At 41.7% G+C, this 24875-nt stretch overlaps 1 protein-coding gene across 2 annotated transcripts in view; it reads left to right on the forward strand.

Annotated features, from left to right (window-relative positions):
* Positions 1 to 24875, forward strand: part of efl1 (elongation factor like GTPase 1) — a 114767-nt gene that overhangs the window by 44594 nt on the left and 45298 nt on the right. The gene's annotated exons all lie outside the window — the stretch shown is intronic.

Consider the following 24875-nt stretch of genomic DNA (forward strand, 5'->3'; position numbering starts at 1 on the left):
TGGATGGTCAAAAGATACCAAAAACTGCATTTTTCTTTTCCAGTGCTAATGAATGTATTGCCTTAGCTGTTAATACTTATGCTTGTACTAAAGACTGCATCCTTTATTTAGACTTCTGATTGTAGTATGTATAGAAGCATGAGAGCATCCACTGCCTACTGGCCATTGGCATCTGTCCATAGTCAATATTAAAGGATGAACTAATCTTGAGTCAATGTCATGTCTTGGAAAATAGCCCTGCTGCTGAGTTTGAAAGACTTTTGTCCTTATAACAGACAGGGAGGGTAAAACAAAATATGGTACTGGTTGTATCACAGGAAATGTAGGATTAATTGTTGGAATAGGAATAGCCCTGTTGGAGCTTTACATTAGTAAATAAAAGTCAGGATATGTTGACCTCTGCTGCTTCGATTTTAATGAACACAATCTGTTTTCTGGAGTCATGTTTTATTTGTTTAAAATAGTTTGACCTACTTGTTGGCTTTTGGTGTAAATACCATGTCTCAAACTAATGCCTGTACTGTTTTGTACTTCCAGCACTGTCCAACATGAGATTCTGCTTTGCATACCTCACTTTTACAACTTGTGAATTACAAATTGAGTGAAACCCTCAGTCATTACGGTATTCTCAAAGTTTCTGTAAAAGCTCATGCCTCTTCCCCTTCACCTTTTCCCTTGATTCAACTGAACATAGAGTATATGTGTACTAATATGTGTAGTAATAAAAATACACGTTTTAAGTCTTTCTGTCACAGTCACTTGCACTATTTGATGTGCATATATTCTTTATGAGTCATTGTCCTGCAAAGTAGTCTTAATGATGTGCCTGCTGGGTCCAAATCCCAAACTAGATATGGTGTAGAAGTTATTCTGTCGCTGGCCTCCTACTTTACTGTGCCAGTAATATTTACATTTACCTTTTTGTTAGCCCTCCATTTGAAGGCTGTTGTAGCTGTGTCATGACAGCTGACTGGATTCAAGCTTTAGGGATGTCTTTGACTGTTGACTATGTTTGACAAGTAATTGTTTTGTCGGTTTAATTTGGTTGGTAATGGACTGAATTTGTAAAAGGGTCTGTCTACCCAAATCACACAAACAAGAACAACAGCAACTCATTATTTGAGTTGAAGTTAAAATGTCATACATTTTTAGGTTCTAGCTTCCCATATGTGTGGGTTTTCACATGTTTTTGTATCTGAATATGCTGCCATTGTCTTAGCTGGTGCAATGCAATGTAAGCATGTGCATTAGTCACATCGAAGGATATGCATAACCCCCAATTTCCACTGGATACGGGTCTGCTGCGTTGTGGCTCCGATCCGGTTTTGCTCCGCTGTCCGGCAATCTCCACCGGTTGTGATTTGAGTCCGCCACGCATAGTATGGTAGACAGCTGGCGTCACGAGGCTGAGGAGTTCCTGCGATAATCACATAATCACTTGCGACCACGGTCATTGGTCTGTGTTATTAAAAACAACAACACGAAGTGTTCCCGACTGAAGGATTAGCAGAAGAGCTTGTGTGTGTCTCTTTTTTGAGATTTGTGTGCTGGTGTCAACACGGAGTGTTTTATTTTGAAAAGTAACCGGATGTTGTTTGTTATTTCGGTGTTTGACTTCTTGTCTGCTCCGTGCTGAATTCAGCTGAATTGCTGCGTTGTGCTCTGGCATCTGCCAGAAATAGAAGTCCTGCGTGGAGGGCTCCGGACTGCCGGAGCTGGGATGGAGCAGATACGCAGTGCAGCGGACCTGGTGGGGATTGACACATTGACTCAAGTGAAACGTATCAGTTCCGCTGGCGTGGCGGAGACGCAACGCAACGGACATATCGAATGGAAATTGAGGGTGAGGCAAATGAGCTCAAACACCCTATCAACTTTTTTGCTGCTTGACTCAGAAGGAAAACTTGCACAGTTCTCATTTTCCATGTTTAATCTAGCAGAGATGTCTAATATTTCATAATATAATCTGATTTAGGGGTTATTGGCTTCATGTGAATTTTTGTTTCTTGAGAGTTCCATACGGGCTCTGCATGCACAGCAAAGCACCAATCACAATCATTCTCGATCATCAATAGAGTTCTTGAAGTTATCTGGTGAAAATATGTACGATATTGTACATTATTGATAATAATAATAAGGTTTTAAAATGTTTGATGTCAAGTGTCACTGCCACACTAGCTTCAAACAATGTCCCAACTTCCAGGGACTTAATTTTCTTTTTAGGAAAGTTAGTTTTCCCCTTCTTAAACATACCTTAAAAAATGTTCACCTCTCTAGCAGTGACGCAGTGCACTTTCAAACTCACTGCAGATATAAATAAAAGAACCTCCTCTTCAGTGTTGAGGAGTTAATAACTGAATTACTCCACTATAAAAGTAACTAATACCAGGGAAAGTAACTATCGCATTACTTATTTTTTAAGTTTGAATGTGTCTAAGAATTTGTATTTTTTTCTAAGCAGGTTTCACTAGCCAGTTGCACAGAGTAGACCTGCATAGACAGGTACCTATACAGAACCTTTTATATTTGTGTCCTTCTTTGTTAGCGGAGCTCATGTTAGCCACACCTGGCCTGCTAACATCATCAACAGTGTCATCAACAGTGTTTTTGGCCACTGGTTTTGTAGACATGTGTGCCATTGAGAGATGCTTCATTACATTAGAGTTGCTTACAATGGACGTGGACAAGCACTTTGCTCTTGGACATAATGTACACAGTGTCTGTACTTCCACTTTGAAAATGCCAACTTTCCCTCCGGACTCGCCATTGCTGCAGCTTACCTCTGCTAGCTTGTGTGTGTGAGACTGCTGTGTGCATGTGTGGTTTGTGTGTAAACTGACCACTTCCTCTGATTGGCTTATGAACTCTTACTCTACCTTAGCCTATCATCATCACTTATGTTGTCTCGCTCCTACCCCCTTCCTCGCTGAAATAAAAAAAACAGCTTTGCAGCTCCTGTGTCAGATGACAACAGATTCAATGAGTAGCTTCAGTTTATAACACGGCACATTTAATTGTTACATTACCCATTACCGAAAAAAATAAAGCTGTTGGTAACTCTGTTTATTTTAACGCTGTTATTCCCATCACTGCTCCGCTTGAAAAAAAATACATGTGTCACTTTTGGATAAAGGTGTATATGTCTCTGCACATGTCTGTGGGGGTGGGAGGGTTGGGTTCTTTTCATTTTCTTCTATTGACTTTATTTTGCTTTTTCTCATTTTCTGCAGTTGTATATTTCTGTGAGGCACTTTGAAAGCTTTGGATAAGTTTTGTCCGCAAATGCTACTTGCAAAGTTTGTTGCAAATTGGTCAATCAATTGGCAAATTGTTGATATTCCAGAGGGCAATATAGAGTCCCCTGGTAACGCCTTTCATCAGCGATCGTCAGCGATCGTCCGCAGGGCATTGTCAATGAAGCATACAACTACCTGCACAGTAACAAAACAGGGAAAGGACTGTCGAAGAAACACAGCAAATTTGTATTATTGAAGGCAGCAGCAGTAGCGCCCAGCCACAGCGTCAATCAAGCTAAACATACAGCTGGATAATGCTGAAGGAAAGTGGAGTCGTGGAGACAGGCGGCTGCTTGTGCATTGCCGGGTTAGAGAAGTCATGCAGTCATCCAGCAGCTATTCTGTGGAAGATATTCATAAACCCAAATATTTATTTTAGTGTCAAAGCCGTGAGCCACGCTAGTCTCCGTTCCTTCTTCCTCAGCATAGCGTGTAGGGCGCAGGGCTCGGACATGTTTGTTAAAGTTGTTGATGTTCTACACAAGACGTTTCTGAAAAAACCTTCAATTTTCATGAATTGTTGTGACAACCAACTACGGCACATGTTGTACCTGAGCTCATTTTAAATACAATTTAGCGTTTATGACATAATGCTAGTTGTTTAGGGCTAGCTTGGCAGTGGCGGTCAGACATGCAGTTGCAGGCAACCAGAAACAGAAAACCGCCAGCTGAAGTAGTTATGTCATGGCAGCCCCCACTGACTTCTGAGGAAACGGGTGGATATGCGTATGGCAGCACCATAAACCCAAAATAACACCCCAAATCCCAGAAAAAGTGAGTTTTTCATAATAAGGGACCTTTAAATACCAAAAATGTGCTATTCCAATACTTTTTCTTCAGCACTACGAAGTAGGTCAGTTTTTCAGTTACTAAAGGTGCCATATTATGCTTATTTTCAGGTTCATACTTTTACTTTAGGATATGTTGGTTTAGTGTCCATTGCTATTTATACAAACTATACTGCATTAAGTATTCACTCACCTGCCTTGACTCGCATATGAACTTAAGTGACATCCCATTCTTAATCCATAGGCTTTAATATGACGTCAGTCCACCCTTTGCAGCTATAACAGCTTCAGCCCTTCTGGGAAGGCTTTCCACAAGGTTTAGGAGTGTGTTTATGGAAATTTTTGACCATTCTTCCAGAAGCACATTTGTAAGGTCACACACTGATGTTGGACGCTAAGGCCTGGCTCTCAGTCTCCGCTCTAATTCATCCCAAAGGTGTTCTATTGGGTTGAGGTCAGGATTCTGTGCAGGCCAGTCAAGTTCATCCTCACCAAACTCCCTTGTCCATGTCTTTGTGGACCTTGCTTTTTGCACTGGTGCACAGTCTTGTTGGAAGAGGAAGGGGCCATCCCCAAACTATTGCCACAAAATTGGGAGCATGGAATTGTCCAACATCTCTTGGTATGCTGAAGCATTCAGAGTTCCTTTCAGTGGAACTAAGGTGCCAAGCCCAGCTCCTGATAAACAACCCCACACCATAATGCCCCCTCCACCAAATTTTACACTTGGCACAATGCAGTCAGACAAATACCATTCTCCTGGCAACCACCAAACCCAGATTCGTCCGTCAGATTGCCAGATGGAGAAGCGCAATTCGTCACTCCAAAGAAATCTTCTCCACTGCTCTAGAGTCCAGTGGTAGCGTACTTTACACCACTGCATCGGACACTTTGCTTTGCTCTTGCTGATGTATGATTTGGATGCAGCTGCTTTAGGTAATCTGAAGGCCACATGAAGTTTTGAGGTCTGTAGCACTTGACAGAAAGTTGGCAACCTCTGTGCACTATGCGCCTCAGCATCCGCTGACCCCACTCTGTCATTTTACATGGCCTACCACTTTGTGGCTGAGTTGCTGTTGTTCCCAGTCGCCCCCACTTTGTTATAATACCACTTACAGTTGACTGTGGAATATTTAGGATCAAGGAAATTTCATGACTGGACTGGTTGTACAGGTGGCATCCCACCACGCTGGAATTCACTGAGCTCCTGAGAGTGACCCATTCTAAACAAATGTTTGTAGAAACAGTCTGCATGCCTAGGTGCTTGCCTTTATACACCAGTGGCCATGGAAGTGATTGGAACACCTGATTTCAATTAGTTGGATAACTGTGGCCATGTGGGAGCCATCAGTACTTTTCTGTTAGTGGACTGTGGGCAGAGAAGGAGTTGAAGCCCCAGTGTGTAAACCCCACCAGGCATGGCATTGATTAGATCCCCATTATTATCTGACGACTGGAGCAAGTAATTGGAAGAGAGGGAAAGAACTACACACAATTTTCTCAATTCTCAATTTTCTCAGCGTTTGATGTTGGCAACACAATTTTTGAGCTAACCACATAGTGTACCTTGCATGACAAAGCACCATGTTTATCTTTGTGTGGTTCTGCAGCCTCAGTCGTTTACTGGAGAAGGTTTTCAACCCCTGGTGCCAGGTGTTACTGAACATTAGGAAACAGGTTGGTTGGTAAGGGTGGACTTAATCAAGGAGTTTCACTTATTTTTTTAATTCAGTAAGGGTGAGGATGTTTTTCTTGTTTTTATATTTTGTTCTTGAAGCTGAGTTACAAGCGTATTCTTATACTTGAGTGGCTCGAAACTCATGTCTGTAGCTTCAAATTATTTTATAAAATGAAAAAACATGATTTTTCAACTCCACAGAGGATCTTTGTGATAGGGATAGATGTTACTACAGTCCACTCTATTATTCTTGATACTACCACAAGATAGCACCAGAGTACTAAACAATGGTTTTATTGATTTTTTAATTTTCTCATGGATCCCTGGATAAAATTACTTTGTATAATGTTAAAGGAATATCTCATGAAGACAAACCCACACAATATGATTACTAGACATTAATGCTCAGCTTTTTTAACATCTTTTAGCAAGACGTCTTGGTTTTCCCAAATTGTTGTTTACTGCAGAAGCAGGCAGATTCAGTGTCTTACCTTGTAAGGCTGCCGTATTGAAGTTATGTGCCTGTGGCTGAACATGTCTCGGTTTAACCAATCAGCATCCTATGAGCCACTCCTAGCTGCTATGGGCATGGTTTAGGTGTGACATCCAGGGAGAGAAGCCATTTTTTAAAATTTAAAACAACAGTTATGGCTTCTCAAGGTGTTAGCGTAGCTGCAAAAACATCAGTTATGTCAAAGCTGAGGCATGTATTTAATTGGAAGAAGAGAATGAACGGCATTGAAGGATCTTCTGGCTCAGTTGTTAGTAGCTCTCCTCTACTGTTGATCTGATTGGTTAAAGTTATCCCAGGGTGGTATACAGATAGTTCCTTCATTCACCTGCCAAGCAGTTTTTGAAAATGCAGTTTATACTCACATCAGATGATTATGTGTAACAACCCATCTAACAGCATCATAGGCCTGTATTATGAAGCCAGTATGACTTTCTCAGGATAGGTTTATGTTATCTGGCTTCACTAACTCCCACAGTCACAATGATGCCAAGCAATCAACTTGGTTATGTCTACCGAAATTTACACATCTTATCATGAGCTCATTAACATAGAATGGGAGATGTTTGCAACATATAACGAGACACACAGATAGAAGTCTACTGGCAGCAGATTGGTGTATTTCATTATCTAAGAGCAAAATATAATATTAGACAAATAGGAGGAAATTAAACACATAATCCATGCTAAAAGCAACATGAAACGCAGGAAAGTTGGCTAACCTCAAATATAAAAAATGTGTAAATTAATAAGCTCATAATAACACAGGCCCATCATTGAGGCATCAGTGGATCTACAATATATAATTACATTTGTGTATTTTGTTAGATTAATGTGTTGCTTAAATATATTTGTAGTCAAAGTGAACTTTATTGTCAATCAGACCATGCGATTAGTGCAAGTAATTACAAAGAGGATCGAAATTGAGTTTCCCCGTACTCCAAATGTGCAAGTAATATTTAACACACAACATTAACATAATAGTGCACACGGATATAAAGATAGAAACAATAAACAAAACATATGCAGACAGACAGTTATACAAAATAGATATTTACAGGGTTCCAGAATTTGGGTCGAATTTGAGGTATGCTACTAACGTGCAATAATAAAAAGGTATAGCAAAGTGTAGAATAGAAGCATGGAGGTATGTAAACATGTATGATATTTTGCATATAAAGAGCATAATACAGACATTAAGTTTAAATTATTTTAACATTCAGTTGGTATTTGTGGGTGCCAGGGTTGTCATGTTAATGGAATTTTCTTGAGTGAGTTGAGTAGTCTGATGGCCTGTGGGAAAAAGCTTTTGCTGAGTCTGGTAGTCTTGCACCGCATGCTGTGGTAGCGCTTGCCAGATGGTAGGAGAGTGAACAGTTTGTGTGCTGGGTTGGTGGGGTCTTTGGTGATGCCGGTGGCTCTCTTGAGGCAACGGGACGGGTACAGGTCCTGGATGGATGGTTGGGCTGATCTGGTGATCTTCTCTGCTGTCCTCACCACCCTTTGTAGGGCCTTCTGGTCAGCAACAGGGCAGCTGCCATACCAGACTGAGAGGCTGCTGGTAAGGATGCTCTCAATAGCACCCCTGTAAAAGGTAGTTAGGGCAGAAGGAGGGGGGTCAGCTCTCCTCATCTGGTGAAGGAAATGGAGGCATTACTGTGCCTTCTTGACTAGGGAGATGGTGTTGGTGGACCATGTTAGGTCATCTGTGATATGCGCCCCCAGGAACTGATTGATGGTAAGTGAGGTATGTGGCATGTGTTTCTTCCTGAGGTCCACAGTTATTTCTTTGGTTTTGTTGAATACTGATGTCACACCAGTTGATAAGTAGATGTACCTCCTCTAGGCTGAGTCGTCATCATTGCTGATAAGGTACATCACTGTTGTGTCATCTTCAAATTTGATGATGTGGTTCGAATTGTATATGGCACAACAGTCATGTGTCAGTGTCAACAGCAAAGGGCTCAACACACATCCCTGGGGGACCTTGGTATTCATGATGGTTGTCTCTGATGAGTTTTTGCCAACTCTTACTGTCTGTGGTCTGTCGGTAAGGAAGTCCAGTAACCAGTTGCCTAATGGGGTGCTGATGCCTATTGCGCCAAGTTTGACTGTGTTGAAGGCAGAGCTGAAGTCGGTGAACAGCATCCGCACGTACCTGTTTTGTTTTCCAGATTAGCCAGGCGTGCTATGGAATCATCAGTGGAACATTTGTGATGGTATGCAAACTGGAATGGGTCAAGTGTAGTGGGGAGAGTGGATGTTATATAGGCCTTGACTAACCTTTCAAAGCACTTCATCATGATGGAAGTGAGTGCTATGGGCCGGTTGTCATTCAGTGTTGAGACTGGGGATTTCTTGGGTAGCGGTATGATGTTCGTGGCTTTGAAGCATGCTGGTATGATGGCTTGGCTTAGAGAGGTGTTGTATATGTCCATGAGAACATTTGTGAGTTGGTCAGCACAGTCTATGAGCACATGCCCTGGTATGTTGTCAGGACCTGCAGCTTTCCTGGGGTTCACCTTGAGTAGGGTCCTCCGCACATCAGCTGGGTCCAGGTGAAGTGTTTCATTGTCTGAGCGGGGAGGAGTTTTTGTTGGTTCGGTGGTGTTGTTTTCCTCAAACCGGCTGAAGAACGTGTTAAGTGTGTTGAGGAAGTCTATGTTGTCCTCACAAGGTGGGGGTGTTGGCTTGTAGTCGGTGACTGACTGGATGCCTTGCCACAGGCACCTGGGGTCCTTTGTGTCCGTGAAATGTGCTTGAATTTTCTGTCCATAGGAATGCTTGGCTGTTCTTACACCCCGGTTCACATTGGCCCTGGCAGATCTAAGGGCATCTTTCTCCCCGGATTTGAAGGCACATTACACCCCGGTGAACCAGGGTTTGTTGTTGGCTCTTGTGGTGATGTTTTTGATGACGGTCACATCTTCCATGCATTTGGATATGTATCCAGTCATAGCCTCATTGTATTCCACCAAGTTGACATGCTGGGTGGTGGTGGCAACCTCCCCTAAAAAAGTCCAGTCTGTGCAGTCAGAACAGTCCTGCAGAGCTGAGGTGGCTCCCTCTGGTCATGATAATAATTAGCAATTAGCATAACAGAGAGATGGCCAGAGTTCCCCAATTGGGGGTGGGGAACAGCTCTGAATGCCTGATGTTGGTGTAGACCAGGTCAAGAGTGTTCTCTCCTCTGGTCACAAAGTTCACGTTTGTGGTAGTAGTGTCTGCAGTTTGGCCTGATTGAAATCACCAGCAATTATGTGGACAGAATCCAAGTTAGAGTTCTGGATTGAGCTGACAGTGTAGACAGTGTGTCCTTTGTGTTCACATTCGGTGGAATGTACACAGCTGTGATGTTGATGGCTGTGAATTCTCTTGGCATGTAGAATGGTTGGCATTTTAGGTGTTAGAAATTCAATATCCTTAGAACAGTGGCTTGAGATAATTTTGGCATTCGTACACCAGTTCATATTGATGAAAATACATACACGACCTCCCCAAGATTTACCACTGAGAGCATGACTCCTGTCCACCTGAAATGTAGATAGTCCATCCACCTGAATGGCATTGTTTTTTTTTTTTGTTTTTTTTTGTGACAGAGGCCTGACATAGGCCAGCAACTGACTGATGGCAGTGCCCTATCAGTAACAGATTCATGATGTAGTAGAATTTAGAGTGGGTCCAAACTGCCTTGCATTAAAGCAATGTTAAAAGTTAATCGGTGGGCAATTGTGTCTTTTAGGAGCCAGTAAAGACATTTAAAAACCATCAATTATGGCTTCGTGCTCCATATTAATCACTGGCTCGAATGCTGCGGTGACTACAACATGAAAACAGTGCAAGCTAACTGTTGGATATTTTTTAATATTAAAACAGCTATCACCATAGCTTTTCTAACGCTGAATATAATAGTGGCATTTTACAACTAAACTGTGAAATTAGCGCACATAATATTGTTAATATTTTTACGTAGTACAAAACAAACAAAACAAAACTTACTATAATTGGTCAGGTACAGTCACCCGCGGAATGTCTGGTCCACCAACTCATTTTGATTAAGTCTGCTGTTTCCCATCGCGGCACGGAGAAGGTTGCTCTGCCACTGCAGCGGACGATAAGCTAACATCCATGCTACATCCATGCTAGCTGCCTCATTGACGGGTGGCTCAGCCAATGTCGCGCCGCTGCACTCCTGGTCAGCAGGTGAGCCTTTGTGACATCCCGTTATGTTCAATCACAAGTAGCCTAGTTTGCATGTAGTGACTGTAGCAGTGATTTGTGGGGTGTGGCATGTTAGGTGATGAAAAAGACACCTGACCTCAGACCTGGTATGTGTTCACGTGTTGAGCATAAGATGTCACCATTGCGCTTTCAACTTTGTTACTGATGTATACAAACCTATTTAGAATAAATAAATAAACAATGCTTAGCCTGGTGGTGGGAAACTTAAGCCTGGTGCTGATATTCGCTCGACTGCCCTGCTTGCTAGGTCTAGCACACTGCTTGTGACAGATGCTAGGTCCCTCTCACTGCTTGCGCCACCTCCAGTGTCGGCTGGTAGTCGGAGGGGAGTCTGCTGCTTTGCAGGCCCTTGGGTCTTGCCAGTGCAGAATGCCTAGCTTGCAGAGTGTTTCAGGTTCCAAAGCCAGTGTAACTCCAGAAAGATTTTCGGAAAAGGTGGAGGTTCATAGTCCGAGTAATGTAGTTCTGTTGCAGACTATTCTCGCACAAGACTGTGATGGAAGAGACAACATATTTAACACAAAACGCACATCACTATCTGGACCTGGAGTAGCCACTGCCATACAGGGCGCTGCCATCTTGAAATGTTATTTTAGGACTGTTATGACATGCACTTGGTAATGATTGACGGTGTGTGTGTGTCTGTGTCTGTGTGTGTGTGTCTGACAGTTACAGTCTTATTCTTTCAGCTGCATCCTCAGCAGTGTCACATGGGCTTATGAGCAGATGAAAAACAAATAGGCTATAAAAACATCATTCAGAGTGGTAATTTCATACCTGATACAAGTACAAGGCTTTCTCTGGATGATATTGGTCTAAAAATTAACAACAAAATTTCTTGGACTACATTTGTCACGATCTGCATACCAAGGTCCACAGGGACTTCTATGAACGATAATGTTGTTTTCCATGAAACTAATTGGTCAGAATGTGATGCTTAAAAGTCAGGATGGAAATTGAGACGTACACACTGCGAGCTGTGGAAACTCTCAGACTACGTTCACAAAAGTCCATTGTTAAATTCTCTTCACTGCTTATGTTTTGTACCATACACACCAGCCAGCATTGGGATTTATCTGTGATTGCAGATGAGGAAGAGTACACAACCAGATCAGTGATGTTTGATGGTGAGCATAGGGTTAAAGACATGGGAAACATCAAACTCTCATCATCATGGTCTAATGGGAAGCAGCTGTCTGAGGAGAAGCAGCTATAGTCAGTCATCCAAGTCAGTGGCAGGGGAGGAAAAAAGGACTCTGAGTGAAATGAATGATGCTGATTCAACACAGGGCGACTTTATGAAAACATTTGTTTTGCATTAGGCTTCTCTGTCTGTGTGCCAGTTGTGACTAGTGACCCAGATCTTTAGCAGAACACACCAATTGAACACAACCACTTTACTGATGTCAACCACATAAAGGGGTGACAACAGAGGCCAGCTGGGTTCATCTCAAATCAAATCATGAATGACACTATTTCTTTCTTGTTTCCACTTCAGACAGGAGAACATCTCTGTAGAGCACATCCCTGTATTCCATCTCTGTGAGTGGTTGTTTTGCTTTAAATCTTGAAATCGGATTGTGGCATTCTGAGATAAACAATTGTATTTAACTTTGGAGCATTTTTTCCCTGGTTGCATACAACTTTGACATTTAAAAAAAAAAAAAACAAATTCCAAGTATTTTTGGCCTTTTGGCTTTATTGATAGGATGGCTGAAGACTTTTGACAGGAAACAACGTGAGAGGGGGAGTGACACGCAGCAAAGGGACCCGGGCCAAGAGTCGAACCCAGGTTCGCTGTAATGAGGACAAAGCCTCTGCACATGGGACGGGTGCTCTACACACTGAGCTAAACAGCAGCCCAACCTTGAAATTCAGACTCAGACATTTCTGATGTTTAGCCTAGCTTAGCATAAAGAATGTAGCAGGGGTATAATGCTACTCTACATTATACATTCAGGTATCAGGTATTATTTATATGTTGTATCTCACACCTGCAGAAATAGCAAAATATACTTTGAGCTTGAAAGTCTACCGGTGACCTTGAAAAGAGCAGTAATCAAAGCAGTCTCAACTCAAAACCCACTCACTGGACAGTTTTTGACCCTCTCACAGGGACTTCATCAAAAGAGGACTGATGGTGATACTCAGTTGTTGGAAACTGTTATTCTAGCGTTCTGTCATTCTGATCACTTTGTTGGCTTAAAAGTACATTGAGCTTGAAAGTACATTCTTACAAACATTTGGTTCATTTCTGCTTCAGGAACTTAATTAATTGTTATATCCCTTTGTTATTGTCCAGGGTTAGGGTTATGTCCCAGTCATAGCATGACTCCCTCCCAATACATGACTGGCATCCATCCACCACTAAATTAGAGTTTTTAGACAGAGTTTACTATGTGATGACATGTATAGGGCACCACAACTTACCAAACTCCCTTCTCCCACCACATACCTTCAAAAATCCAACACAAAACCAGGTCTGCCAGAGCATCTGTTTTATGTGCAGTCCAAATGCAAAAATGGGAGAGAGTGAGCTCCTCAGCCAGGCTCCCCTTCATTGGGCCTCCAGTCAGGTGATTGGCCATGTCAGAAATTCAAACACAATAGAAGGCAGTGGCTTGATGGCCTCTCAGGTGAAGCTCATCACCTTGTCAGCACCTGAAGGAAGACTAAGAGAGAGAGAGAGGAGAGCGTCAAAGAAAACAAACCCTATGTCCCTGCTGGCACGTAACAAACTGTAATCTGTATCTTCCCATGAACTAAAACCAAGCTAAATGTGAAACTGGGCCACTGATGTCACCAGTAGTTGAGAGAACTTGTTACCGGGGTGAGGATATATCCGTGTGTGTATGGATGTGTTTACTGGTTAATATTATAAGGTTAAGCAAGTGATTGCTATCACATGTGTAGATGTGATCCTGATGATGTGATTTCATTGACCAGTTACTGACAATACACACATGGCCAAAAGTGTTTGTAAAGTTCTATAAACATTCAGGGCAGCTGTAGCTCTGGAGGTAGAGTGGGTCGCCCACCAATCACAGGGTAGGTGGTTCGGGTGCTGTATCTGGCTGCATGTCTTAAAGGTCCCATATTATACTGTTTTTCGTCAATTTCACACAGCTGTCAGAGGTCCACAACAACACTGTGTTGGAAATGTATCGCTCCAAACCCATCCATGGTCCTAAATTTCAGCTGTCTAAAAGTAGCTCAAGTGAGCTCTACTGAGCTCTACTGAGAGCAGGCTGTTTCTGTACTTAAAGCATTTAATGAGCTCCATCTGTCAACGCCTGCCTTGCCTGCTACACAAAATAGCGATTTTGAAGCTAACATAAGAGTGCCCCTGCCCTCGATTGAAAATTAGCTTGCCCGAAAACTAATTAGTAAATCTTAAAAGTGCCTCTTTCGTCGTAATTATGCATTTAAACGAGGGTTTGACTCATAAACATTCATAAATAAAGCCTAGGCTGCTTTTTGGCGAGAGTTTCACTTTAAAGCTTCAGTCTAGAGTTTTGAGAAAAAAGTGGACTTAATCAGAAAATTTTAATGAGGACAGCTCCTAGGTCAGTCCTTCTTCCTCTCTGCTGCTGCAGCCCTGCCCTCAAAGCCCCTCCCCACAGAGGAGCCTGCCGTGCACGAGCAGGCTTGTTATGATGGTAACAGAGGATGCCAGATAACCAAGATGTTGTATTCAAAATAACAATAAATAAGCCCCGATTGTTGTATTTCTTATCAATACAACTAGATTATAATGATGAGTGCCTCATGCTGATCATTGTAGATATCCAGAGTAACAACAATATTCCTCACATTGCAGAGTTACCTGCTAATCATTACCCGGCGTAACACCATGCTGCCTTTCTGAAGCATGAGTAATGTTATTTCTCTAAACCAATTCAACCACTTCAGAGCGTACTGAACACAAACTAATGTTATAACTGCCTGGTCACTTGAAAGATACTTTTGATGACCAGTAGCCATGAAGGCAAAGCGAAACACCAGTCTTAGCATACAAGCTAGATTTACCAACAACTGTAACATTGTACGGCGATGTGCGCTGTTGCCAGTATTACTGTAACCACCACCACCATAGCCTTGTGATTAAAAAATAGAATGAAACGTATATCAAGCTGTGGTCCTTACTTATCCAGCAGAAACCCAGCTAACTCTGCATTGCTCTTGCTCGCTCGTCTTTACAAATTCCACTTCTGAAATGACGCTTCAAATTTTTATTCTTGTTTTCTCTCTGTCTCGGCATGCAGCTGACCTGTAACTTATTTTACTGTCAGATCATAATGAGCATTTTAGCAAATATAACAACATTTTTTTACGGATTACAGCTTCAAGTGCTCTCCATTTTTTTTTATTAATATATTTACCAGAACCTTGTGATGAATTGATTTTTATGTGAAGCGATATTTACTAATACCACTATTGCTTCACTATTGTGTGTGTGTGTGTGTGTGTGTGGTAGTTTTCTGATGATCTTGACTCATCCGTCTCTTCCTCTTCCATCTCTTCAGTTGTCCTTGACACAATTTCCAGTCCCAGCCGAGCCTTGCTGTGATCCCACAGCCATGAAACATTATCCACCTCATCAGTCCTCCACTCTCCCCTTGGAAATGTATTGACCACCGCTTCCCTCATGTCCCCTTTTACTCTGTCCTTTTTACTTTTTCAGTACTCTATTCTCCACTGTCCCTTTTACCCTCTCTCGATGTCCTTTCCACTGTTTCTCTCATTCTGACCAAAGTAGATTTGAGTGTAAGGTCTTTGAAAATCCCTTTTACCAGTCTATTTGAGCAAACAATTTGGAAAAAAGTGAGAGAGGAGAGGGAAAGAAAAGAAAAGAAAAGAAAAAAAGATTCCGCTTCATTTACAAACTTTACATTCGCTAGACCTAATTTTTCCATCTTCAGCGTTCCAGATACTCCCCCCCATATGAATCCTACAGTTTGGTCTATCTTTTAAATGGTGCGTGACATGAAAAGTCAACTTTTAGGGATGTAACGATATACCAAATTTTGCAATATCACAATAAAAAATAAAATTCCGTTGTGAGACTGCGATTATATCTACTAACATATGACGTGGTTATTTTGCTCATAAAGTGTAAGGCTCTAACAAAGGGATTGTTATTGTTCTGTTTGAACAGCAGAGGGAGCAGTCATACTGCTCCTGTTGTATTTGGTCCAACTTGAGTCCTGCCCAACTCCAGCTCTGATAGGTTGGCTGTGTTGTTTGCCTTGTCGATGCTTATCTCAAACTGCTTACTCACACAGTAGCTCAGGTAATTGTCAGCGGTGTTTGAGCTGTATAACATTCCGACCTTTTCACAACAACACCTTGACCTCTTCAGCCTCTCTCCCAGTCTTCTGCTGCTCCTGTCTGGGTCCCTCATCCTCCTGAGCTGCTCTTCGCTGCAAAAATGTCTCTAGCCTCGTTAGGTCATACAAACAGCTGGCCTGTGTGCTTTACATAACGAGCTCAGGACAATGCAGCTGTGATGGCCATACATCAGTGTTTTTACCGATGGGGAAACTATGACTAACAGTCCGCTGCATCTGCAACCAATTGATACCAGACAACCACTGAACATATATTTAGGAAATAATGTGCCAGTTACACTGACAGACATTCTGGTGGCTCAGGAATAGGGCTGGTGCGACACGTCAGTGTAATCAATGTCGACACAGAGGATGCATCAGTACTACCACCATCCTCGAGCACTCGAAACAGAAGCATCCTGGGATGGCAAGTGAAACACTGCAGGTTGGTGCTCCATTGTAGGAGTGTCACTATATGTTCTGTCTGTGTGATGTGTTGGGAACCCCCACTGATCAGTTTGCCGAAAGATGAAGCTGCTGAGTTGTCAAGCTACTGGCATGCTGGTCTTACTAGTGAGTGTTTGTGCAGAATAAAGGGATAGTTCGGGTTTTTTGAAGTGGGGTCATATAAAGTACATATCTATAGTCGGTCTGTTCCCTACCGCAATCACTGATCAGCGCAGCTTCAGTTTGGAGAGTAGAGAGCCGGATGCTCAGCTTTGTACTGCAGTGAACGGGGTCCAGAGAAAAAGCAAAATAAAATATGGTTGACAAAAATGTAGTGCCAAAAGAAAGGGCGGTCTGACGAACATGTAAAGCGGTGTGAATTTTCTCTATACAACTTAAACTTGAACTGTTATAGATTTTTTTAAGGTGAGCCTTGTTTTAGGTGGTTTATTTCGCTTTTTCACTCCGTTTACTGCAGTACAAAGATGAGCGTCTGGGCTGGAGCGGCTCTCTACTTCTCCAAATGGAGGCTGCGCTGATTGGTGATTATGGTAGGGAACAGACCGACTATAGATATGTACTTTATATGACCCCACTTCGAAAAACCCGCACTGTCCCTTTAAATAAAAGTAAACAAGCAGGATGAGGCAGATCATTGCTGTGTTTTACTCTGGGGGGCAAAACATCAAAGTGAAAGTGAAACTTAACTCTACACAGAAATGTATTTTGTGTTCCTCTATAATATACATCCATGCTAAATAACATGCCACGCAACTTGACTTCAGGCTCAATTCCTCCAAAAGTAGCTATACTTTTAAGCCATATTGCAATACACAATATATGTCTTCCTCCCTCCATGCTCAGGACTGATTGTATTCCGATGCCATGTCGGATCTCTGGCGTACCACCACTAACAGTAGGTCTACTAGCCAATCAGAAAGATGGTGGGGGCGGGCCTTGGCCAAACAGATTGATATAGACAGCAGTCACTCCTTGTGCTGTTAAATCCCATACTGGCAACGTGCACCGTAGTGTCAGGATTGACCGCAAATTCATGAAGCAAGAGGAAGACACTAAAGATGTCATTAAGAACAAATGGCGCTGGGCTTGGATAGAAGATAAGAGGTGGTTAAAAATATCGATTCATCAATGCATTGCAATATATTGGATGCCTCTTGGTCCCCCCCCCCCCTCCAGCAGCTAGAAGCGCCTCGCCCGCGACCTCGCTTGAGGGTAGGAGGGTGATGCTCCACGGAAACACCGTCAGAGCTGCGGGGGTGGGTAGCCAATCTCTGATGCATCGCTTTTTCGGAGACTGTAAACTCCCAGCACAGCCGATCTCACCCTGGCCGTTGCACCGTGCGCCCGTGGGTAGCACTCTCCTCCTGGGAGAGAGGGGGGTACAGTGTAAATGTTTCACCCCTTCGTGTCTAGCCGGAGGGTGGAGGGACCGCGGTTATGTCTTTGTTTGTCAACAAAGACAAAAATGTATCACGCAGTCCCAGAAACAGTGGTACTTTCTCAGCTTAACTATGGTTGCACTATTTTATAAGTGAACACATCCTGTGCCTTTGTTTACGTTTCAATTCAGACTAGAACTTCCTAGAGGAAAGTTTTATAATTTAAGATTACTTTTTTGAATTTAGAAATTATCAACAGGTACTCTACTGAATTGTTTGTTTATTACTACTTACTGAATCGATATTGAAGCATTTAAATCAATATTGAATTGAATTGCGACCTAAAGAATCAAAATCGAATCAAATCGTGAGGTTCTTAACAATACCCAGCCCTATCAGAAGAGGTGGGTAGTGATGGGGAGGGGGCGGGGCCCACTGCAACGCCCCCTCCCCCCTCACGTACACCCCTATCGGCGAGGAAAAAAGTTCAGGCTCAGGATTTTATTTTTTGCAGTCACCCCTGCATGCTACTTTCCTGCTGCTGGGAAATGGAATTGCGAGTGAAAATAATCCAAAATATGTGTGTGCATGTTTTTTGGCCAATTTTGAAAAACATACATACCCTCCACCCCAACTGCCGCATGTACACAATAATGACAGTGGTAGGGATTGAGTCAGATGTCTCCAGTCTTGTCTGTCACAAAGTAATCCTCTGTTAACCCTATGCTGCTCAGTGGGGAAAACTCCAGAGGCATGCTGTAGGTGGGTCAGCTCTGAGCAGTGTAAAGTTAGAAAGTCACTGGCCTAAATAAACATCCAGGAGTGTGTGCGTGCGTGCGTGCGTGTGTGTGTGTGTGTGTTGGATACCAGTACACGAGTGTGTGAGGAGTGTGAGAGAGAGAATAAAAGCAGTGAGGGAGCAGTGAATCTTCCTGTGGCAGCAAACCTATATTCCCTACTCACCTTTATTATTACACCTCTGTACAGCTGTGACCTGATTTTAAGTATTGATGCTGGACTTTGTCAACCTCATGTCACAGACATCTCAGAGCGGTCAGCCATGATGAGCATCTTACTTGCTCCCTCTTACTGTATAACCTCTATTGTTCAATACAAGAACTGCTGGCTACCTGCCCCGATTCTTTGTGGAGCCATGTTGTACGGGTATGCTGGCAGCATAAACACAGGGAATAGATGGCATGAGCGAGGAGTGGAAGTGAATGGGTGCGCCACTTGTCTGGCTCTAAAACTGTGTATAAAGAGACAAGAGCCACAAAAGGCTGAGACTGACTGTAGCTTACATAGACAAAGTCACTGATTGTGACAAAGGAGTTAAAATACTTCATTTATCTGACATATTTTTGTCTGATGTTGTGTTAAAATAGGTTTCTCATTAACACGTGTGTCATCTACCAACCTTAAGCTGCACTGCTGGAGTTGCAGGAGACAATTTTTAACAGGAGTGCAATGTTATTTGACTGGGGAACAAACATCAACACAACAATGGAACATATCTTATATAGCATAGATGAAGGGAGATTGTAACTGCGTGTTAGGATTTTAAAATTATGGAAGATATGCAAGTTTGTTATGTTTGTGTGGTTAGATTATTAACTTGCACTAGACCCACGTTTACATTGAATTGTTCTCTTTATGAAATTTCTAAAAACAAATTTGTGTGTTGATCAAAGTTGTGATCAAACGGTACAAGGTATTAAGTACATTTATTTTTAAACAAGGGTTAAAAACAAAATAATGTGAGAGTCTTTGGGTCTTGCTATATCCATTTAATGGAATGTTGAGTGTCCTACCTGTTGAGTGTCATCTCCTTGCCGGGGCAAAAAGGTAAAGAAAGGGGCGGTTTCCCGACTCTCTGATGGGGGAGCAGTGCATTAGGTGAAAGTTGAAGCACAGACACACAAACAGAGCCTCCTGATGATGAGGAGACGAGAGGACATGTTCTTACAGATATGACCCAGTATTGATGCATGAAGGTATTCAGGGCGACATCGTTTACATGTGTGATGAATTTGGTGTACATGGAAAATTGTATGTTGAATATATGAGGACTTGATGCTTTATGGCGAAGCATGAAAATGGATCACACCATGACACCCACCATGTTTGACGTAGGCAAAAGCTGTTGATAAGTTCTCATGTTCAAGGTCTGAGGATGATAATAATTGAATTGAAAGTCTGTGGGGTTCAATTTGTAGGAGGAGTTCGTTAAAGTACGAGGCATGGAAATGGATGAAAATGGGGTGCAATGGGAAAGTTGAATCAAAATGGCTGACTTCCTGTTGGAATGACAGTTTGGTACCCCAATGTTTTTTGTGCGTCTGGTCATGATATATATGCATACTGAACGTCAGTCATGTATGTACATGTAGGAGGCGGGGCTTGGACTTTTGATATTCCAGGGGGCACTATAGAGTCCCTTAGTAACATCTTTCGTCAGCTATCATCAGGAGGGCATTGGCAAAAATCGTACCAAGTTTTGTGTTAATCCAACGTACCAATGTGGAGATAGAGAATGGTTCAATTTAAAGAGCGCCACATTGTGGTAATCGGCCAAAATTTTGCACAGAGCATTAGAGGTAGAGGCTCATGTAGAAGGAGTAACGAAATGTGCAGGAAGTTGTTATTTAATGACTTGTGTTATTGAGCAGTTCAGTGAAATCACCTGGGAGGAGTTCGAAAAAGTAGGTTTGCAACATTTTGCGAATTTGTGGCAAAAAACGGTCGGCAGAAATGGGTGTATATCACGAGATTCAGCAAAATTCAGTGAACACGTGGATATTAGGTTTTTCAATGTGCGATAAAGTATACGGGAGTTATAAGCAAAAATGCACTTTCCTCGATTATAGCACGACCTAGTGATGGAAATTAACAATTTCACAAGGTTCATAAACACCTGTTTCATTATATTTTTATGTTGCTTCATTATGTAATTAAATTGTAAGTTTTTGCACATTCTCCTGCCTACAGATATGCTTCTTTAACATCCCCTTTAAAGTTTTCCAGCCAATAACAACCTCTGCCCTTTATATAGGTTAACAGCACTAATGCTTCTGTAGTCCATTGCAAGCATAAGTCTCAGCACTGGATATCTCAAAACCACTGTGCATAGAATAGAAGCTATCTGGACAGATACTGCTATGGAACATGAGAAAATATACATTGGTTTATATATTTTGTGTTTATATAATCCTACTTCCTGACGCCAGCAGTTTCCCTCACATTTCAGCCTCCTCTTTTAAGAAAGCATTCTGTGAGTCATACATCCATCCTGCCAAGACTGAAAAAGAAATATGTAGTCTAGCTGTAAAATGAGACAAAGCTAATATCACTGTGAAGTGCCTTTTTTTCCTCAGCCTTAAATAGCCAGGGCCTCAAATCCCTTTGGTATAATAGCAAGGAAATCAACAAAAATCTCATACTGTAGTTCTGCTGAAGTGGAAAATACAGCCATTTTAATAGCATTGGGATTAATGGTACTGGCTCCACATACTCTTCATATGGAAAACAGGAGGTTCTCCAGCAGGCTCTCCACCTTCATCCTTTACCTTGCATTCGTAGACCCACACATGTTAAAACATTTAACAGAGTGTTCACACAAAGATATAATGAAAACTGGTTTTGGTCACTTCTGGTGTATGCAGGGTTTTGCACGAGGAACCTGTATGATTTGCTGAGCTTACAGAAGTGTTGTATCAACACCCATATTGAGGTTGGTCAACCTCACTGTTACAAGTCCCCATGTATACACAATTTGAAACCAGCTTTAACACTTCAGCCCTGGTCTAGGAGGCTCACCAGCATCTTCTATTCCTTTGGACACTAAAGTACACTGAAGACACTGTGTCCACCATCAAAAGCATCCTTTCCAACTGCATCACAGTATGCTATGGTAACTGGTCTGTCTTGGACTAGAAAGCACGACTGAGGATGTAGAGAATTCGCCAAGCATCACTGGAACTCTACTCCCCACCATTCCAGCTAAAGCAATGTCTGACATTGCCACAATGCTAATGAAATACACTTTTTGAAATTTGAGTCGGCCGAAAAACAGCCAGAGAGGAGAAGGTCAGAAGAACAAAAATTGAAAAAAATGACTATGACAGTGCCAGGGTGAAGACCCGTATCAAGATTGGTTGATTTCTTCTTATTTTAGTATTTTAGTAATTTTAGTGTTGCTATGTTTCACAGAACCATCCATGAATTGGGGGCTGGAGTTTCTGAATGAGCATTGATGTAATGCATGTATTTGTTTAGCCACAAATTTAAATATTAACAGTCTTTTCCCAGAATCAGTGTATAAACCTTTAAACACAAATATTCAATGATGGATGTAGTCTTATTGTCTTAACAAAACACACCTAATTATGACATTCATCTCGTCCTTGTTATTTAAATTAGTTGTTTGTGTTCTTTGTGTTAGTAAAGGCCCTGGTCAGTTGTGAAACTGAGGGCTTAATTCACAAAGAAATGTAATACTGTGAAGCCGATTTGAACCCAGACGCACAACACTGAAAGATGCAATAAAGTTCAGTTTGCTAAAACTCAGGGAAGGCAGGGGTCAAAACTAGGAAGTCCAACAGGCAAACAATATCCAGGCGTAGGGAATTATAAGTCCAGGGAAGCAGGCAAAGGTCCAAACAGGCAGGTCATGCAGCACAGAATACAGAATGCGACAAGCCTAGGCAAACACACAAGAAAGTCTGGGGAAGGAATGAAACTAGGCTGGTAGATGTTCTGAGGGACTAATGATTACATTAGTTTAACCATTAACTAGTTTAACCATTAACCATGGGGCATGATAACAGAAAAAATAACAAACTATAATAGCGCTCAGTAGAGCATATAACCCAACAATCCCCACTCATTCGATCAAACCTAGCCCTAATCATATTTAAAACCACTCAGTCAATCTGTTTTTTTTTGTTTTGTTTTGTTATTTTACTAGGATCCAGTACTTTCATAGATACAAGCCACCTAAATACTGGTGATTTTCTTCATCAAGATCAATGCCTCATTCCACAAAAGTTGCTTGACTGGTAACAGGCTTTTTCAGCATTAACATAAAATATGATCAGGATAAAGGATTTATGATCGCATATAGTATAAATAATATTTATCAAGACATGTACCGTGCAGGATATACAGTACAAATAAACATTTCAGTGCTTTGTATTGGAGAAATTATGTTTTAGTATTTATGTGCAACATGTTCATGTTATTTGACAGTAGACATAATAGGGATAACCTAATAATTGAGAGTATATTGGTGACAGTCTATACTGAATTGTGCTTTATACATTATCAGCATCTTTTCTGAAGGCTTTTCTGAATGGTTTCTGTTATCAATTTCACCAGCACAGCACATATGGCACTTACAATAACTTTGGCAGATTTGCTGGGTTATATCCATAATCATTTTTGTAACCAAAGAAAGTAGTTTTACAGAACTACTACAGGTCCGTTTGGGAGTATAATGAAGACCTGTACTTGGTGTAAAATGATAGAAGTGACTGGATTGCTCACTGTATGAATGTACACCTGGATCTAAGATATATGTGATATTAGTATTTGTTTGAAGGATGCAGGTTTATTAAGGTGAGTAAATGGCCTCTCACTTGATGCAGATAATAAAACGCCCACACACAACAAACAGTCTTAGACATACTTCGAGCAGAAGGTTGTGGCTTCTGTTCAGATTGTGACAGTGAAATCACCCTCAATTACAGCTAGTTTACAGGTGGGTCATTGTCAGAGTGTAAGTTACAAAGTAGTTAAAAAGCAAAGGTTAATGCAGTTTGAATGTATTGTCTGCTTTGTCCATTGTTCATACATGCATCACACTCTGTTGTTGTCTGTCAGGCCACCAGCCTCCTTACCATCTCACTCTGTCACATGGACACGCACACCTGTGCAGACACACAGCTCAATCATGATCAGACACATGTTCAGTGAATGTAAGCAGGCCATGACTCAGTGATAAGAAAGGTCTTCAAATGGAGAGAGTTAGGGGGAGCATGTCATGGTGCCATCATGGAGCCCATGCAATGCTTTGATTTAGTCTAATGATTTAGTTTAATCTACATGCCTGTGGTCGAACTAATCTTGATCCAGTCCTGTCCTTGATGGCGTCACAGCCAGCAGCAGTTTAAACTGGATGATGCAAGCTGAGCTACATTTAGTAGAAAATGTTTGCATGCATTTGTAATTTTCATGCTTAAAATAATGCAGCTCCTACAATTCTGCTGTCCTCTCTTTAGAAATGATACAAAATCCAATTGGCCATTATGCAAAGAGGTATAAAAAAACCTCGTTACAGGTTTTATTTTTGTAGTGCAGAGCTAGAAAGTCACAAGATCCCAAATTGATTGCAAAACTACATTTTTTTCACACTGTCAATGCACAGTTGAGCTTGTGTATCGACTTCAGATTTAGTTTTGGTTCCTGGGGTATTTGGGAACTTTGACTATGCTGGAAGATGTATAGAGCCATTTTTTTTTTCCCTGCCTGCTTTTTACGTTTTAAAACAAGGCCCCAGCTACTACAGTTTTTTAGGAGAATGCTGTAATGCAGTTTTGTTGCGATGCTCCATAAATGTTTTGTGGACTATGAAACTTTCCCCAACTCCAGAGATGTTCTGGTGTTTTGAATCACCTGCTGTAGAGCCGTTCTGTCTGGGCTGTGATCAACCATGCCAGTTTGTGATTTTTCCATTCAGGATGCTTTCTATTGCTCTTTTGTAAAAGTTGACAGTAACCCGGCTCCAGATCCTAACCTTGTTACGTTTCCTTAAGAAGTACAGCCTTTTCTGTGCTTTTCTTTTAGACCAGGATGGTGATATTTGCTGTGCATGATAGGACCTCAGATGAATGGCCCTGATAAAGTTATTCCATGTGACAGAACTAATTATTTCTTTATTTGTGAAAATGTTTGCAAACAACAAACAAAGTTTGCACAACAGAAGTGAAGTGAAAAAAAACATTTTGCTTGATGCATTCAAATTTATTTTGGTATTGTTTTTAGCCATGTTGCCCAGCAGTAGTGATACTGTGTCATTTGACCAGCATTGCTGCTCCCCCTCTGCTGCTATGGCATTTATCTCATATCTAAGCTACACATGCACAAGCACACAGACACAAACATGGCTATCTGCAGATTAAGTGGG

The sequence above is a fragment of the Acanthopagrus latus genome, chromosome 4 (assembly GCF_904848185.1).
Source record: "Acanthopagrus latus isolate v.2019 chromosome 4, fAcaLat1.1, whole genome shotgun sequence".
In the NCBI taxonomy this organism is placed as follows: Eukaryota; Metazoa; Chordata; class Actinopteri; order Spariformes; family Sparidae; genus Acanthopagrus; species Acanthopagrus latus.